Source organism: Ischnura elegans, chromosome 1 (assembly GCF_921293095.1).
Source record: "Ischnura elegans chromosome 1, ioIscEleg1.1, whole genome shotgun sequence".
NCBI classification, from domain to species: Eukaryota; Metazoa; Arthropoda; class Insecta; order Odonata; family Coenagrionidae; genus Ischnura; species Ischnura elegans.
In genome coordinates, this window is record NC_060246.1 from 111,335,599 (window position 1) to 111,348,799 (window position 13,201).

General features: G+C 35.6%; 1 long non-coding RNA gene across 1 annotated transcript; it reads right to left on the reverse strand.

The window, feature by feature from the left end:
* Positions 1–964: 964 nt before the first annotated feature.
* LOC124168096 lies at positions 965–7,364 on the reverse strand. The gene is made up of 2 exons (XR_006866841.1): positions 4,869–7,364; positions 965–4,242 (listed from the first exon to the last, which is right to left on the reverse strand). It is a non-coding gene; the product is annotated as an uncharacterized LOC124168096 (long non-coding RNA).
* Between the last annotated feature and the right edge of the window lie 5,837 nt (positions 7,365–13,201).

Consider the following 13,201-nt stretch of genomic DNA (forward strand, 5'->3'; position numbering starts at 1 on the left):
TTCTTATTTCTTCCCTTCGTATTCATTCTATGTACATATTTAGCGTCTTGCTTTCGTATTTCTATCAGCACTCATAGACCGTTAGTATAAGATTCACTATGACTTTTTTATGTTCTCGTTTTTAGTACCTTAGACAGAAATGTTCTTTTTTTATTAATTTATTTTCGCTACCTCCGATTCTAAACTACACCCTACAATTTTTTCCGCCGTCCAATGTTCTACTTCTATCTCCAATGCTCTTCGTATTCTTTTCCCATCTTCTCTTCTACGTGATCCTCATACACAATACTCTGTCCTACGATCTTTCACACAAACTTTTCTGTTTCTCTTTTATTCTCTCCCTCTATTTACCACCGTACTCCCAAATTCCTTATTTTCTCTTTCTTTCATTTTTTTAATTATCACTTCTTTCTCCCTTTCATATTTCGTGTTTATTTTTCCACTCTGTCATACTAGCTTCTCATATTTTTTTCTTTTATTTATGCATGGTGTCTAATTTATTATATTTTTTATAAAAACCCCTTTCGATCGTTAATTTATTATACCTAAAAAGATCTTATTTTATTTTACTTAGCAGCACTATAAGTTAATTCGTAAATTAAAACCTTTTTAATGCGTATTTTTGAGTCTACTCTCTTTGTCTCTCCTACTTTTACTATTTATTATTACTATTATTTCTTATCTCTTTAATCTTTCTCCTTTCATCCCTATATCCATCTGTATATCATTCCCCTCTTTTTGGCTCTCTAACCTATTCTCTATCCCTTTCTTTAATCCCATTCAAGACGCATCTGTCCTGTTGACACTATCCTTCTCTTCACTCTGACTAGCCACGAAATCTCTCTCTATCCTACCCTTCATTTGGCATCTGCGACGACGATTCTCCAAACTGTATTTAATATCTCTGTTACACTTTTTCCCTTACATACTGTTCTACATATATTTACATTGTGTAAACATTTGCACAGAATTTACACGTAAATTACCGATAACTTTTGCGTTGGCCTTTACACTTTATCACATTCGACACTGATTTTACCTTTCCCATTTCACTGCATGATTCTTCACTACAAAACTATTTATTTTTTTCATTTTACACATTTTCCAGGCATTTTTACACAATTTTTGTGCTGAGTTTTCTACTTCATCACCAACCGTCCTTACATTTTCATTCCCTCCGCACGATTCTTCCGCGTCAAACTGTTTCCTGTCTCTCTTATCGCGCAATATTCTTTTATAATAATTATTTTTTTTGTTTTTTCCATTCCACGTTGCACCAATCTTACTGTCGGTTTCAATCTCTTCTACCCTGCTATATACTATCATCATATTTTCCCTCCCTGTTTTATTCCACTATTCTTCAACCCCTAATACTATTTTCATCTCTTCAGTATTTTGCTGTTATCTTTTCCACCCTCTCGTTTTCTGTCTTCATATTTATGTACTTTCTTTTACTGCATGAGTCTTCAACTCCTAATCTGTTCTATTTCCCTCTATTCTGTGTTTTCTCTCTCGATTCCAGAACCTTTTTCTCCCATTTCCTTTTCTTTACTAAAAGTTCAATTATGCTATATCCTGGATTTCTATGATTTCTATTCTTTTTCACTCTGTCACTATCTTTATTTTACGATTTTTTTCACTTCTGTTCGATAATCGTGTTCTCATTTACTTTTTCGTGTCCTTTCTGCCTCAATGTCTTCCTCCTTTTGCTCCTTTCAGATTTCACCTTCTGTATTGCCTTTCCCTCTATTTTCTGTCCTCTCCATCTTACTGTCCGGTCTTTTTCTTACGCGCAATTATTCTTTATCATGTTTCCTTCATACCTTTTGACCCCATTTTCCCTATCTACTAGTTCTTGGATTCACAGTGAATCTTTTCCTATCTATTGCCTCAAATCCTCATTCTTTCCCAACCTACTACAAGCATGATTCTTCATCCTCAATGTGTTTTTCCTGGCTCGATATAGTGTTCTTCACTTCCTTCTGACGAACTGTGTGATCTTCTCTTTCCCTCCTTTCACTTGAGATTCTTCCGCATCGTTTCTCCAATCTGTACTTCATACCTCTGTTCCACTCTTTCCCTATCCCACCCCTTTCTTTACTTTTGCACGCATTTCCAAGTAACACACATTTGCTCGTTCTTTTCTGTGAAATTCCCCTCTGGCCTTTTTTACACTTTCACATAAATATATATCCTAACCTTTGCCTTCCCTATTTCACTGCACGACTCTTCAGACCCAAACTGTTCTCTCTCTCCTTTTTCCTAACAATTTTTAAGTTCTATTCCATTCCAGGTCGCAAAATTCTTACTCTCTGCGTCGATATTTTCCACCTTGTGGTATTCTATCCTCCTACTTTTCTATCCTTTTTTTCTTGCATGGTTTTTCAACACCTAATTTGTTTTTCTTTCCTCTATTACCTATTTCTTCTCTTTCTATTCCTCTACTTTTTCTCCCATTTCTTTTACATCGTTTTAGGTTCTATTATGCTAAATCCAGAATACGGGATATTATTTCTATTCTTTTTCATTCTGTCACTGTACTTGATTATATAAGTTTCTACACCATTCTTCTGTACTTTCGTGTTCTCTTTTACTCTTTTCGTGTTCTTTCCCCTATACATCTTCTTCTTTTTACTTTTATTCCTCTCAAAAATCTTTCTCTCAATTATTCGTTCTATCCTACTTCCAATACGGTTCTTATTTCACGGTATACCGCTTCATCGTGTTTCCTCCTTGCTTTCTTCTGACATTTTTTTCCACGTCTTCTAGTTCTCTTCCGCACTATTGATCTACTCTACTCTGTTTTATTCTATCCTCGTCTTTAACTACACTGTTTCATGCATGATTATTTTTCTCTGTTCTCTTCTCTTTCTTCTTTGCTACGGTTTTCTTTCGCTCTGACGAACCTTTTCTCGTTCCCTCCGTGCACTTGACATTCTTCCGTGTATACATCCCGCCTTGTATTCTCTACTCTACTCTTTACCTCCCTTCCTCTTTTACATTCACTTCCACTCATACATTTTCAATTCACATTAATACATTATTTTCGCGTCATATATAGTGAACCTGTGTGTTATTCTCTCTATTCTCTTACGTTCTACCCCTCTTCTATCCTTACCGACTTCTCTGCATGATTCTTCAACGCCGAACTGTTCTCTTTATCACTTTTCACGCCATATTCTTTTATGTCCGAGTTCTTCTTTTCCATCCCGCGTGGCTTCCCGTCGATATTTCCTCTTCTGTTGACTCTATGGCCATACTTTTCTTCACACTTTGTTTTGCATGATCTTTCACCCTTTCCCTGTTTTTATTTTCCTCTTTTCTGCTCTTCCTCTCTCGATTCCACTTCATTTTCCTCTATTCCTTTTCTATTTTCTTTTTATTCAATTATACTTCATCCGTAACTTTTATTATTTCTATTCTTTTTAGCCTATAAATATCTTTACTTTTGCTTTTTGATTTCTGCTGTTAGGTAATTTCGTTTATTCTCTTACTTTTTTCACATTACTTCCCTCTCTACCCTTTCTTCGATCTGCTCCTTAAACTTTTTATTTTCTTCAATATTTTTGCTGTAATCTTTTCCACTCTGTTGTATTCCGTCTTCTTACTTTTGTACTTTCTTTTACTGCGTGATTCTTCAACTCCTAATCTGTACTATTTTCATCTATTCCGCGCTTTCTCTCTCAGTTCCTCTACCTTTTCTTCCATTTCGTTTACACTTTTTAGTTACCATTACGTTATTTCCTGAAGTTGTATCATTTCTATTCTATCCGCTCCGTCGCGCTATTTGTTTTTACGATTAACTTCTCTACTGTTCGATAATTTCGTGTCCTCTTTCACTATTCCTGTGTTCTTTCCCTTTCTACATCTTTCTCTTTTCCTGCATGTTTCTTGTTTTCTACTGACTTTCCCACTATTTTTCTCTCTTCTCCATCTTTCAATCCGTTCTAATCCTTCCGCGCTATTTCTCTGCTTTTGATTTCTTCCCTCGTTTCTTTTATTTTCCACCTCTCCTCAATCTAGTCCTCATTATTGAGCTATTCCACTCTGTTTTATTCTACCGTCGTAATTTACTAGCCTCCCTAATTCATGCATGATTATTCTGTCCCAATCTATTTCTTCTTCCTTCTCTAATCCTCGTCATCAGCAGCCCTGTTTCTTTCTCCTTGCTATCTTACCTGTGCCTCATCGTATATTTCATCGTATCGTTTACCATTTCCTCTTAAATTTATTATTTATTACCTTTCTTTACTGCATGATTCTTCAACTCCTAATCTGTACTATTTTCATCTATTCCGCGCTTTCTCTCTCGGTTCCTCTACCTTTTCTTCCATTTCGTTCACACTTTTTAGTTACCATTACGTTATTTCCTGAAGTTGTATCATTTCTATTCTATCCGCTCCGTCGCGCTATTTGTTTTTACGATTAACTTCTCTACTGTTCGATAATTTCGTGTCCTCTTTCACTATTCCTGTGTTCTTTCCCTTTCTACATCTTTCTCTTTTCCTGCATGTTTCTTGTTTTCTACTGACTTTCCCACTATTTTTCTCTCTTCTCCATCTTTCAATCCATTCTAATCCTTCCGCGCTATTTCTCTGCTTTTGATTTCTTCCCTCGTTTCTTTTATTTTCCACCTCTCCTCAATCTAGTCCTCATTATTGAGCTATTCCACTCTGTTTTATTCTACCGTCGTAATTTACTAGCCTCCCTAATTCATGCATGATTATTCTGTCCCAATCTATTTCTTCTTCCTTCGCTAATCCTCGTCATCAGCAGCCCTGTTTCTTTCTCCTTGCTATCTTACCTGTGCCTCATCGTATATTTCATCGTATCGTTTACCATTTCCTCTTAAATTTATTATTTATTACCTTTCTTTACTGCATGATTCTTCCGCGCAAATCTATTTTATTTATCTCTTCTAGTACAGCCTTCTCTCCTCTATTACAATATTCCCATATATTTCTCATTACCTATCTATAATCTTCAGCCTTATATTTTCTTCCCTTTACTTTACCAGTTTACTCTCACGTGTATAGAATTATTTTATGATTGAGGAGTAAGTACTTTATCCGTAAGCATTGTAATACAAGACCTAAAAATTGAGGATATTCCTTTGATTCTACACCACACTTTTACCCTGTATTCCGACAATCTCTTTTTGTTATCGCGTCTTTATGTTTACTTGTTATTCCAGCCAATTCTTTTTCTTTATTTTCTGATTCCTGTCCTCATCTATTCTATCACTTCCCTCTCCGACTGTCATTTCCTTTCCTTTCTCCTTCCACTCTCTCCCAATTCACTGGGCTATTAGCGTCTGAGTCGATCCTTTCTACTCCAATCAATTATGTCGTCATACTTTCCTACTCTATTTTATTGCATGATTCTTCTATCCCTAACATGTTCTGTTTTCCTATATTCCGCACTATATCTCTTGATTCCACTACCTTCACTCATTTCCTTTGGTTCTATTATGCCAATTCTTGAAATTTTATCATTTCTATTCTTTATCAATCTATTCCTCTCTTTAGTTTTGCATTTTTCTGCTATGTTTTAAATAACTTCGTATAATATTCTTCTTACTTATTTCGTTTCTCTCTCCTCTGTACCTCTTTCTCTTTTCGCTCCTTGCATATTTCCTCTTCTCTGCAGCCTTTCTATTTTTTATTCAGTCCATCTTTCAATCCGGTATCTTTTTCTCGCGCTATTCCACTGTGATGATCTCCTCCTTTCCATTATACACTATTTTTTATTTCATCTAGCCCCGTCCTTTAGTGTTGATATATTCCATCTGTTGTATTTTGTCGTCATCTACCTTATCTTACCTTTTCCTACCTTATTCCATGCATGAGTCTTTCACCCCTATTTATTTTCTTCCTTCTTTGCTGGTATCCCTCATCCACCACCCTATTTCTACCTTCTTTCTTTCATTGCTTTCTCATTTATCCCTCATCGTCTTTGTTTCTCCTTTCCTCTACTCTTTTTATTGTTTTTAACATTTTTCATTTTTATTGCATGTGTCTTCCTCGCGTATCTATTTTCTTCACCTCTATCGCTATAAACTTTCATTCTTTTCTACAATCGTTCCTTTTTTCTTTTTATCAACCCATGAACTTTTGCCTTCTCTTTCCTTCTCCATTATTTTCCATCTTACTCTCTTGATTTTACGACTTACTTTTGTATAGAGGGATACTTACTTCTAAACGAAAATGTTCTATTTCCAGACTATTTCCATTTTATTTTTTCGCCTTAATTTTCCGACTTCAATTCTGTCCCTGTTATCTTCTTTGCCAATCCTTACTCCCCTATTGTATCCTTTCCTCATCCTCTTTTGTCCTATTCTATTATACGATTATTTAAGTGCAATTATTTCTATTTTTATTTCTTTTGCACCATCTCTCTCCACTGTACTACCTTCTTTCCTAAATATTTCACTATCTTTTTTATTCTACGACAAATTTCCTTCTACTTCTTTCTTTCCTACTTTCTTATGTTCTATCTATGTCTATTTCTTTTTACCATTTGTTTCTGTTTCTTCTTATTCCTAATCGCCTTATCTGTTCTACTCCATTCCTCTCTGATAGTTTCCCTATTTCTTTCATTTCCTTTGAAATTTTTCCCATATCCCCATGCTTTTATCCTCTGTGTCGACCTTTTCTACTCTGTTGAATTTCAATGTCATAATTTTCTACCCTATTTAATTGCATGATTCTGTAACCCCTACCCTGTACAATTTCTCTCTATTCTGCGCCTCCTCTCTCCATTCCTTTGACTTCTGTCATAATTCTATCTATTCTATCGTTTCATTTCATTCTAATCCTTTCTATTCCATTTTTATTTGTTCTATCTTTATATGTTTTTATCGCCTAGTCAATTTGATGCCAATAATCTACGTTCCACCTATCGTTCCTTTCTGTTTTTTTTTACGAACTATTACTCTATCCGCGAACCCATTTCCTGTTCTTGCATGAGTTTCTGGATCGTCTAGCTATTGTCGTCTTTTTCACATTCTTGCGTTTCATTGCTACATTTTTCTATCATTTCTTTAGTATAAATATTCACTCCAAATTTTCTGTCATCTCTCTTCTGTGCTCTTCCTCTGATTCGATTGCCCTTTTCCCTACTATCTCACCTTTCCACCATAACTTTGTTACTCTATATATTTTAATGGCATGACCATTTTATTTTAATATTACACATTACTTTCCATTTTCGTCGCCAAAATTTTATATTCCTTTCTGTTATTATATAATTCACATCTTTTATCTCTACGCGTTTCAACACTTTTACTTTAATACATTTAATTTTACTTTCTCTGTTATTTTATTCGTCTACTTTATTTTATTTCGCATACTTCTTTTTGTTTTCTTTTCCTTCGCATACTTATCCAGTCTATGTATGATCTTAGATTTTCCCGGCGTATCAGTTGCAGAAAGGTTTCTCGGGTTTTCCACCGGTTGATGTCGTCCATGTCTCCCGACGTTTCGATCTGCGACTTGCTGATCATCCTCAGGGGATCTTCCGAATGCCGTTCTTCATGGAGTCTACGAAATTCCATGCGAGTGCGGAAAGAAATACATTGGAGAGACCAGTCGGACTATTGAAACCAGAACGAAGGAACATCAGAGGTACTTACGGCTGGCCCAACCGGAAAAGTCTGCAGTGGCGGAGCATAGCATCAATGAAGATCATGCCATACAATGGAAGGAGACGAAACTGCTATGCCGAGCACATGGCTACTGGGACCGCCTTGTCAAGGAAGCCATTCAGATCCGCGTCAACCGCAACAACTTCAACAGGGACACTGGTTTCCAAATCAGCAATGCTTGGAGACCAATAATGAAGTCTATTATATACGACAAAAATGGCGGGAAAACCTCAACAAGCGTGAACCAATCAGGTTACACCTGAACTCGGATGGAGTGTATATATACTGAAAATTTTTGAAGAACGGCATTCGGAAGATCCCCTGAGGATGATCAGCAAGTCGCAGATCGAAACGTCGGGAGACATGGACGACATCAACCGGTGGAAAACCCGAGAAACCTTTCTGCAACTTATCCAGTCTACTTTCTTTTTTTCTCATAAATCGCGTTACTTATAATTCTTCAATCATTTTCTTTCCCTGTCCCCCTTATTTGCTTTATTCTCGATCCAATTACTTTCTTTCCTTATTTATTTTTCCTATTCTATGCACAAAAATTTTCACTTCATTACTGATTTACTAAGTTCTCTCCTTATCTTTCCACATTCCTTCTTTAAAATTTTTCTTGTTCACTTTTTATTTTATCTCACTCTTTATTTACTTTTCATTCTACATTCACCTCTCTTTTTCACTTCCTTTTTCCTTAATTCCCTCACTGTCTTATTTTTTCAAGATTGATTCGTTACAATATTATTTCAATCTTTCGACTCGTTCTGCTAATCTCTATTCCGTTCTCTCTTCTCTGAGCACTGCCCCATCCTCTACTTTACCCGCTCCTTACTCTTTCTTACAACAATGTTAAACTTTACGTATCTTTTCCATTCATTGCATTTTTTACTTCACCTTTTCTTTACTCTATTGAATGATTCTGTTACCCTAATCTATAAGTTTTTCCCTACCGTCCTTATTCTTTTGTTTTCTCTCCTCTGCCGTATTACAGCATCTAACTTTCCAATTTTTCTTTTGTGTATGATTCTGGTCATCGTGCATCTAGCATTTTAACCTGTTTTTATCTTCACCCCTCATTAAAGTCCACCCTTTCATATGAGTTGTATAGATTTCTCTGTATATCTTTCACTCTGTTCCTCTGTCTTTTTTTCGTTGCCTATATTCTTTTTCACATTCTTTTCAATGTCTTCATTTTTCCTATTCTGCTTTACCTTGTTCTTTCCTTGTTATTCCTTCCCGAATTTTATCGAACCATTTCTCTGCCTCAGACCTTTCTATTTCCTTCCGCTATCTAACTCTGTTCCATAGCCTTCTTTCTTTACACTTTTACTTTTTTGTGCGATATTTTATTGTTTTATTTCGTTATGTTTTAGTATAAATTCACGCCATTATATTCTCTTTTACGAAATTGTATCATTTGCCTTTCTTCTCTGCTTTGTATTCCACTATCTTCAAATTTTCATTCTCTCATTCTTTAATTAAGCTGTCTTTCGATTCGCTCCATCCTTATTTCCGAGCTATTCCTCTCTACCCGATATTCTATTTTCTACTCCTATCATTTTCTCTTATCACCCTAACTCCTATCGTCTGTGTCAATCCTTACCTCTCTATTGCATTTAACCCTCTTTTGTCCAAATCTATTTTACGATTATTCAGGTCCAACCTTTTTTTAAATTTTCCTTTCTTCTGCACCATTTCTCTCCACTCTACGGCCTTCTTTCCTGAAAACTTTTTTATTCTACGAAGAAATGTTCTACTACTACATTCTTTTTATACGTTATTGCGTTCTATCCCTATTCTCTTTATTCTTCTACCTTCTTTCATTACACTTTTCTCTTACTGATACTTTTCTCTTTCTGATTACTCACTTTTTATTCATTTTTTTCCTCTCGTATGTTTTATTTCCCTCGCTCCCTGTACACTTGAAACCCGCGGTCTGCTGCGCTTTTTATCTTTCTGTCTGTACTTGTATCAGAACTTATTATTTCTATATATACACATGTCTTTCCTTTTCTATCTATGTATGTGCGTCAACTTTTATTTCCTGTTATCCTATGTTTTTCCTTTGTCGGCCCTGTCAACGTATACGTGATATCTTCTTTTCCATTGTACCCTGATATGTATTGTTTCATTGCATGATTCTTCTGCGCCAAACTTTTTTTCTATTTTCCTATTCTGGCCTACCTGGCTGTAATATTTCTGTTTATTTTCATTTATTTGTATTTTATTTAATAAAATACTTCTTTGTCCTTTTCTATGCACTGTTATTCTCTATTTTATTGACTTTTTTCTGTTTTTTTTAAAGTTACCTTTCTCAATCAAACTATTTATGCTATCCTCTATTTTCCTTATGCATCGGGAAAAAGCAGTCAGCGGAATTAGCCTGAAGGCAAGGTTAAGGGTACATTTTGACGGACGAAGGTCTCCACTCAAGCGCTGTCTTTAGAAGATCCGTGTAAGAGTATATTGTTGGCATAAAATACTTAACCTGTCGCAGTTTTCTCCCAGAAACACTTAAAACCCCCGTGGTAGCCCAACTTTAAGACCAAGGTAATATGCAGATGACCAGTGATATCCTGTCGCGAGCTCTTCCAAGTTAAGCTACCTCCTTCATCATATGTTTCCCAGTACCTGTCAGTTATATTGTAACGTAATTTAAAAACGTGTATTGAAAACGTTTTTCAGCCTCTTTTATCGATGGATTTTTTCAACAGTTATCATTGAAACATTTGATGGAATATTTAGGTGTTATGGTTTTATCCTTGACCGAAGTCAAAATTCTGGGGGTGAAGTATCAAAGTTTTCTTCTGCGTGTCACAAGAAACTTTCACATTGACTGACAAGAAACCCTCCAACGGTCGACGCTTTCTGTGATATCCCTCGTGGGAATGATATTTAAGATTGTTCAGCTGGATTCCCGGATCAGTTTTACCAATTTATTTCATCTTCCACAAATAGATGCCAATGTCCAGAAATGGTTCTTAAAACCGCAAAAGTATTGATCGCAGCATACCTGCCCCCTAAAGCCATCTCGGTAAACTTCATCTGCTTCATCAAATGGTGAAGAACTTGTAATGGATATTGATATATGGAGTTGTAACAGAGATCTTACGTTGTTTTGTGACTGAGGAATATTCACCATTCACGTGTTGTGAAAGAAGAAAGTACCTGCTGCTTTGTGATAGTTTTTTAACAGTGGGCATTTTACGCCTATTTCCTATGAATTTCAAATAACGATTAATATCAATGTTTTTTATCACTCGAAAAGTGTACTTCTATGATGTAATATGTCTTTCATTACTTTAAAATTGTTGAGAATAACCTTGGAAAAAAGTTATTTTCAATAAATAAATTTTGCACTGGAAGCAGTAAACTCTCATGAATTTGAGTAAATGTGTTTTACAATAAATTAAGAATGTATATTTCAAAACTAAAATTAGGAAATACATTTTTGAAATATAAATTTACAGTTTTTTAATCCCAGTATACTATTGTATGTAATATTATCTTATGCTTGTATTGTATGTCTGTATCATTTCATTTCCTAAAAACTGTGAACTCCGCATAAAACCGAATGACTGAAATTAGAGCTGTGAGTTTGTGATTTTTATTTTGCTCCCAAATAATTGCAATGAGAATGTTTACATTAGTTTGACTTGAAAAAATTGTGAAGATATATTTTCCCTGTTTTTTGTAAAAAGCACATTAAAATTGGTTGAACTATTACTGTCTTGTCTTTAAACTTTTACCTCAGTATGAATTATTATTCTCTCATGCAATTTTTTAGTATTTGAGGAACTTGAAACATTTTCTTCCATATACATTACAATAGAAATTGCTAGATGATTGCTTTAGTTTTATAGGAGTGCAGCTTCATCAAATAAGATAAAATACGACCGTTTGAGGAGGGATGCGCTCTCTTACGGAGCAACGAAAGTTAGCAAATATCGGGTGCTGGAAAAGTAAACCTAAATGATATATATACGATAGATGAAGTCACGCATGTAAATTAGGTTTCAATCAAAATTTTTAGCCAAAAAAGGAAAGCATATGCGATGATTCCATCATCTTCAAAGCGGCGGAAAAAAATCCGCGCAAAGCTCCGAGGTTTTGACCTCGTAATGTTCTCATAGAACCGGGAATTTTAAAAACACATACCCCTTGTACCGGGGAAATTCAGTCGTATGCGTCGCAGTAAGACTACGCGTAAAAGACCCAACTAAGATGTTTCACCTAAGTCTTACCCAGAATGAAGTTTATTGTCTGTAAATACATCCGACATTTTGACCATTGAAATTGCTATAGACCACAGACCATAATTGACCTTTGCGTTAATTTTTTCCGCCACTGTACTTATATTTCATGAGAATAGCGGACAGGTTTTGTTGAAAATCCAAAAAAGCTGGAGAAACGAGGATGAAGAACCAACGCGATGATATACAAAATAACCTTTCCCATGGAAAAATGGAACCAGCCTGTAGATTGGTAAGGAACAATTTTAAGGAACGGTGCACAAAACGCATCGATAGAAGTGGAAAGAACGGAAATATTCTGATTGAAAACGAATACAAATATGAGGGATGGAAATAATAGCTGAACGAGTGATACAACGGAAGCAAAAGTTTAAGTTCTGTATGTTTCTCGCATGGTGACTTATGTAGTCGCTTTTGATCACGCATAATTTGTCTCATTAAGAACATGAAAACCGGCCCTCATTGATTTCATGAGTATTTGAAGGTATACATAAGAGAAGTGTTTAAACGATAGGCGTGAAGCACTTGATGTACGAAATCTCACAGGATGTATAATTAGACTAAGAATATACCATGCGAGTACGACCACCGATGCAAAAATATTTTAGCGATGCCATTCGGTCATCCGCCGGCCGCCGGCTAGCCGCCCTCAGCGGAGCGGGTCACCGCTTAACTTAAAACCCTCTAGATGTCGGATAGGCAGGTAAAGGCAAGATTTTTTTTCTCCATCTTATTGTATACATTCATCCCAAGGATTCTGCATAGGATTCTTCGAGGATCAAGGATGAGCTAAAAACTATATCGACACATTTTACTCAAAATAAGCCCAAAAATAGCTAACATTATAAGTAATTAAATATTATTATAAGAAATACTGGAACGAACATAACTCACCACGACATTGTGCAAATATTTGCAAAATTTCCGCATAAAAATTGAGATATGAATACCATGGAGTTAAAATAGTCATTTATTAAGTTGAATTTCCCTAAATTGACTATTTCTACGCGTCGGGCGTTTTGGGCTGAACATGCCTATGTTTGACGGGTTACACAGGGCAGCATAATAATCACGCAGACCTATCAGGTGCAAAATATTGTAGGCCACATCCTGTAGATTTCGAATTCCTCGTGAAAAGTCGAAAAAATGACTTTTGGCCAGCTTCTTTTGATTTGGGACGACTGAGCGCCGCCAACGTTGCCGGGTAGAAACACAATACGGCTTATTGTCACAATAGAACAATTTCCTCATCTAATGTCTTGAACCTCACAAATTTCTTCTCATTTAATGTAATTCT